The sequence below is a fragment of the Fukomys damarensis genome, unplaced genomic scaffold (assembly GCF_012274545.1).
Source record: "Fukomys damarensis isolate Sample0158 unplaced genomic scaffold, DMR_v1.0_HiC HiC_scaffold_5, whole genome shotgun sequence".
NCBI classification, from domain to species: Eukaryota; Metazoa; Chordata; class Mammalia; order Rodentia; family Bathyergidae; genus Fukomys; species Fukomys damarensis.
This window is the reverse complement of record NW_022900917.1, coordinates 68965194-68971378: the sequence shown is the minus strand read 5'-3', so window position 1 is coordinate 68971378 and position 6185 is coordinate 68965194. Positions and strand designations below refer to the sequence as shown.

At 47.9% G+C, this 6185-nt stretch overlaps 1 long non-coding RNA gene across 1 annotated transcript; it reads right to left on the bottom strand.

Annotated features, from left to right (window-relative positions):
- Window positions 1-1743: 1743 nt before the first annotated feature.
- Window positions 1744-3653, bottom strand: LOC104853311. Its single transcript, XR_777758.2, has 3 exons — window positions 3591-3653; window positions 2488-2561; window positions 1744-1975 (listed from the first exon to the last, which is right to left on the bottom strand). It is a non-coding gene; the product is annotated as an uncharacterized LOC104853311 (long non-coding RNA).
- Between the last annotated feature and the right edge of the window lie 2532 nt (window positions 3654-6185).

Sequence of the window (6185 nt, the reverse complement as noted above, 5' to 3'; positions counted from 1 at the left end):
GCAGAGCCCCAGTGCTGGGAGGGCTGGGTCGAAGCTGGCATTTCTATCATCTCAGATTGGAGCCCAGCCCAGGTGGCTGGGCCAGCAGGAAGAGCTGGAGACCTCATTTGGGCAGACCCTTGATTTCCTGCTCTGGAAAGTGGCCTCGGGGCAGCTGCTGGGAGTTATGAGCCATCCTGGAGGGGTTTACACACCCTCAGCCCCAAGGAGACAGCTGGCTTAACCCAGCAAGAGGGTCCCTGAGTGGCAAGACACCTGGCAGGGCCACCCGCTGGTGCTGTGGGAGTGTGGACCACCTGGGGTCCCCACACCTTCCCTTTGAGGACTCGAGGCAGAAGTATCCCTGCAGAGGCTCCCCTGCCACCTTGCCAGCCCTGGCTCCATGCTCCCAGATCAGTTGTGTCCCTCAGTGGGTTCTGCCTGCCGAGGCTGAGTGGGTCTAGAAGGCCAGGTCACTCAGCACAGATGCCACCACCCTACACCAGTGTTCCCAGGCTCCTCAGCCCTGTGATTGCCCAGCCACAAGAGCTCCACTCCAGCCCGCTCCCTATGCTTCTGATCATCTGTGTGACTCCCTGTGATAGACCCCATAAGTGGGGCCCTGAGGGATCTAGAGAGGGTGAGTGGCCTGGCCACAGCCCCAGGCTGGAAGCAAAGAAAGAATAAAGGAAAGAATCACTTGCAGCTGCTGCCATTACTTGTTGCTGCTTTGCTGCTTCCATGCTACTTTGCTGCCTTCTGCTCACCATGAACTGTTTCTCCTCTGCGATGCCCCTCTGCCATGCCACCCTGCCTTGGAGCCAGCCAACTATGAACTGAAACCTCTATAAATTCTAAATCTTGGAAACAGCCAAAATGTTCGTTAACAGGATGAACGGATAACAAAGTGTTTTTGTTTACACACAAGGAAATACTACTCTGCCATAAAGAAGGATGAACCAGAGAAATTTCTAGGTAAAATGGATGTACCTTGACACTCTACTCTTAAGTGAAATAAAGTGGACACACATGCATTCTCTGATGTGAGAAACCAAAAGTGAAAATAAGGACCAAACGTAGGATAGGTATTGGGAAATAGGAAGAAAATGTTCAGATGGGAAGTGGAACGGGAGTACGGCAGAGGGAAAGGAAGGAAGGGAGGGAAAAGAAAAAAGAATAGAAGAAAAAAATGAAAGCAAAGTTTTTGTAAATAAGGGGAAGAAGTGTTGAAGGGAGGGGAGGGGATTGGGAAAAAAAGAAGAATCAAGATATATTATGTACAGGTACACATTCCCTATGGTGAATATTACCAATATGTGTATCTAAAATGTACCTATAAAATTAACTAAAAACAAAGAATGAAGGAAAGGAAGTGTGTTCAGAAGCTTTCCATTACTATAACAAACACCTGCAATAGCTAACATAATGGAGGAAAGGTTTCGTTTGGCTCATGGGGCTTGTGGTTTCCAAGGTACCAGTCCATGGTAACAGCCCCATCGCTCTGAGCATAGACAGTTTATTCATCACTTTCCCATCACTGGAACACAATAGCCCGACACCAACTACTCAGAGGAGGAGAGGTTAATTTCAGCTCACAGATTCAGTCAGTGGTCGGCTGGCTCCAAGGCAGAACAGTGTGGTGGAAGGGTCTGGCGGACGACAGCTGCTCACCTCATGGCAGCCAGGAAGCAGAGTGAAGTAGGAGGGCCTGGGGCCACAAATACACCCTTCCTGGTCAGGCTCTTTCTGACCCAGCTCCAAGCAGCCCCACCTCTAACAGCACACTCAGCTATGAACTCATGGGTTCACTGATCCGTTGTTCAGTACTGTGTCACTCTGATCCAATCCCCTTCCAAACAGGAGGCTTTTGGAGGCCTAGATCTGAAGCATGGAGGACGACAGAGTACATCATCGTGGGAGCGTGGGGAAGAGGCCTCTTCACCTCAGGCAGCGGGAAGTCTTCTGCGATGCACCTCGTAACCTAACTTCCTCCCTTCTGCAGAATAAAAGAGTCACCATTTAAACTAAAATAGTGGTGCCCAGCTCAGCGTAACACCAGAATTACCAGAGTTAAAAAGCACACTAAGGCTCATCCATTCCCAGAGCCACAGGTTTAACTGATCCAGAGAGGGAGATTGATTTTGAATGAGTCAAGGTTCTTGGGGGACACAGAACCCAGTGGGTGTGAGGCAGGGGACAGAAAGATGAGAAAGAGAGAGCCTGACAGGGTAGGGGGTGGGCTCACACAGCTTGAAGGCTGGCGGGACCCATGGGATAGAGTGAGCTTCCCCTCACCACAACATAGAAGATAATAAGAGTGGAGTGAGTTTTCCTTCCAGCTTTAAAAGATTCTTTATCTGGAATTGTATCCTTTCTGTTAAAAGAAACTTTAAAAGATTCTTTATCTGGAATTGTATCCTTTCTGTTTCAGAGCAGCTAGAGTCTTTTTTCTTTCTGTCTTTTTTTTTTTTTTTTTTTTTTTTTTAAACCAGGAATCAAACTCCAGACCTTGTACTTGCCAGGCAGGCGCAGTTCCACTGAGCTACATTCCTTTTTCTTCAATGAATAGTGGTGGTACCTTCCTTTAAAAAAAAAACAAGAAAAGAAAAAAGTCTGCTGATTGCTTTCCAGCCTTTCAGCAAAGATCAAATGTAAAAGCTATCTGCTATAGAGTGGACCTTGACGGCCCTGAAGGGCTGCATGTTAAAGGCTAGTTCCCTACAGATTGGACTCTGTCTTTGCATGAAATCGAGTGCCCTCCCCATGTAGGCAACTGGGGTGGTAGAACTTTTGAGAGGTGAGGCCTGGTAGGAGATATGCAGGTCATGGGGACAAGGCCTTGAAAGGAATTGTGGGACCGGACCCCTCCCCTTGATTTTTTTCCTGGACAGTAAGTGAGCAGTTTAGCTCTGCCACGTGTTCCTGTGTACCGTGCTGCCTTGACACAGGCCCAAAGCAACAGAATCAACTGGTGTGGGCTGGAATCTCCAAATTCACTAGTATTTATACCCCACCCCCTAGTCAGGATCAAACCGAGGGCCTTGTGCATATGAGGCGAGGGCTCAACCCCCAGTCCAACTTTTCTCTTCATAAGCTGATTGTATTAGCTATTTGTCTAAATAGAGTGATGGAGAGCTAATACATTAACCTTTCTACCTAAACAAAAATTCAGCAATATGTTTTCTGGTTCATGACATCTGGACTTCTGTAAGCCTAGGCCTTTGCTGTCCAGTGTGTAGCCATCAGCCACGGGGGCTGTGAAGCCTTGAAATATGGTGTTCAAGTCACATTATTCTGAAGATGCTAATATATACTAGGTTTTAAAGACTTACTATAATGAAAGAATACAAATTTTCTCATTATTTTTGTATTTATTTTGTATTGAAATTTAATATTTTATATGTACTGTGTTAAATAAATTAAATATATCATTAAAATTTACCTTCCTTTTTTCCCTGTATTTAAAAAAAATATGGCTACTGGACAATTTAAAGTCATGCATGCTCATCTCTGTGGTTCATATTCAGCTTCTGTGGGACAGTCCTGGGCAGCCTGACTACTCAGCCTTGACCCCACCTGGATGAGAACACAAGCTGACACCTTCTCCTCACCTGCAAGTCCTTCCTCAGGGCAGGTAGTGACTGCATCAATTAGGCTTGCATTGCATAGCAAACTGCCCCTTAAGTGAGTGGCTTCAGCAACAAATATTTATTTAGCTAATGATTCTGTGAGTCAGCAAAAGGACGGTGTTCAGCTGTGCAGTTCTTGTGTTGAGTTCAACTGGTCACGCTTGATGTCAGGGGTCAGTTAGGTGGTTCCACTTCAGGGGGTTTGCTGGCTGTTGCTAGGGTGACAGAGCACCTGGGCTGGTGCTAGTGCCCTCCCCCATCATCCATCAGGCTCAGGATTATTCACACAGTGGCATCAGGGTTCCAAAGACAAGAAAATGGAAGCTGCCAGAACCTTTGGGGTTCTGGCTTAAAGCTCATGCATGGTCACTTCTACCACCTCTAATTTCCAGGGTAAGTTGGAAGCCCCCTTGGATGCAAAGTTGGGTAGATAGATCCTGCCCCTTTCATGAGAAGTGTTGCAAAGAATTGTGGCTCCTTTGCAATCCATTTATACCCCCTAAGTGCCCCTTATCATCTCCTTCAAAGACAGCCCCTTCCTTTTGCTCTGTCTGTTCTTTGTCATGCCCTCACGAATCTCATGGGCCCTGGCTGTCTTGTCCTTGTGGGCCTCTTCCTGCAAATATCATATGTTGGAATCTGAGCCCAATGTGACCACATGAAGAGGGACTTTATGAGGTGATTAAGTGTTTAGGGCTCCACACTCACAAGAGAATTTGGAACCTTTACAAAAGGACTAGAGGAAACCAGTGCAGGTCCTTCTGCCCTCCCATCATCCACGGTGTGAGAATACAGTGTTCTTCCCTCCAAGGCACCATCAACAAAACACCATCTTGGAAGAGAGTTCAGCCCTTTCACCAGACACCAAATCTGTTAGTACCTTGATCTTGGCCTCCCCACCTCAAAGGCCATGAGGAATGAATTTTTGTTCCTTATATATTACCCAGTGTAAGATATTTTCCTATGGCAGTGAGACAAGCCCCTTCCTCCAAAAACTAAAATATGAACAATATTTTAGCCAGGTGCAGTGGTGCACACTTGTAATCCCAGCACCTGAGAGGCTGAAGAAAGAGGATCACAAGTTTGAGCCCAGCCCTGGCAACTTAATGACTTAGTGAGATCCTGCCTCAAAATTCTAAAAAGGCCTAGGGATATACCCCAGAGCTGAGCCCCAGAAAGCTCTCCCAGGGCACCGCTGAGGGCCGGGTTCCTCCCAAGCCCAGGACCAGGCCAGCCCGGGACTCCAGGGGGATGTCAGCCTAGGGCACCAGTCGGGCCGTGTGCATCCCCAGGTTTGGGGAAACAGCAGAGCAGAGGCCGCTGCTCTGCCAAGTGTGCTGCCAGCAGTCTGGGAGAAGAGGTGCCACCTGCGGCTGGGACCCCCCCCCCGGGAAGATGTTGGAGAAAAGGGTGGCACCAAGGACTGCCTTTCCCATCCCACATCCCATGCAGTGTACTTTTTTTTTTTTTTAACTTTTAAAAGCTGGAGATTTTAGGCAGGTGTGGTGATGCACAACTATAATCTCAGTACTTATGGGGCTGAGGCAGGGGGATATTCGGGAGTTCAAGGCCAGTCTGGGTTACACAGTGAGTTTAAGACCAGTAAGACCCTGTCAAAAACAACAAAGCAAACAAAAAACAGAATTGGAAATGTTATCCTCCACACGACTTTTTTTTATATATTCTGTTGTTTGACTCTCCCTGAGTCTCCTTGCTTCAGGTTTTGACTTCTTTTTTTCTTTCCTGTAAACCTGACAGTGTTGTCTATTGTCCTTTAAGTGGCCAGCAGTTCTAACATTTGCCCCAGGCATTGAACACAGTGGCTGGGCTCCTTCTGCCTGCTCAGCCCTCTGGGGTGCAAGCGTGAGCCTCAGCTTCACTCCAATTGGCCCATTCACCAATGCCCAGAGCAAGTTCTCTGGTCCACAGCTTTTACTGATCCCTGCATCCCGATGACTCTCACCAATCTGGTAGCACAATTTGACCGATTGCAATTATCTTGGGGAAGGCTAAATTAATGTGAATACATATTTTAGAAACATGAATTTTCCCATGTAGTAGTCTGTTTTTAATTTATTATAACCAAATGCCGAAGACAGGCTAGCTTTATAAAGCGAGTCCCTGGTGTCGCCTGAAGGCCATGGGGACAGCACAGCTCCCTCTCTGGGCCCCACCCTGGCATGGGGGACATTGGTCAGCCAGGTGTGGGCCTTTCTTTTCTAATGCTGAGCCTGAACCCAAGGATTTAGCACTGAGCTACGTCCCCAGCCCTTGTTTAATTTTGAAACAGAGCCTCACCAAGTTGCTGCATTGCCCAGGCTGGCTCCAACTAGTGATCCTCCTGCCTCAGCCTCAGTACCAAAGCAGAATGCTGGGGTCACAGGTGTGCACCCCCACACTTCTGAAGGCAGCAGCACCCCAAACTGTCTGGGCCCTTGGCTCCCTTTTTTAAAGGTCCACACCAATTCCATCACTGTGGGGACCACATCCAGACCACAGTGCCCATCTTAGTCCTGGTCCCTTCCATGCATCCCCACCAGGTCTAGGCTTGTTGCTGTCCACGCCCCGTGGAGCTCA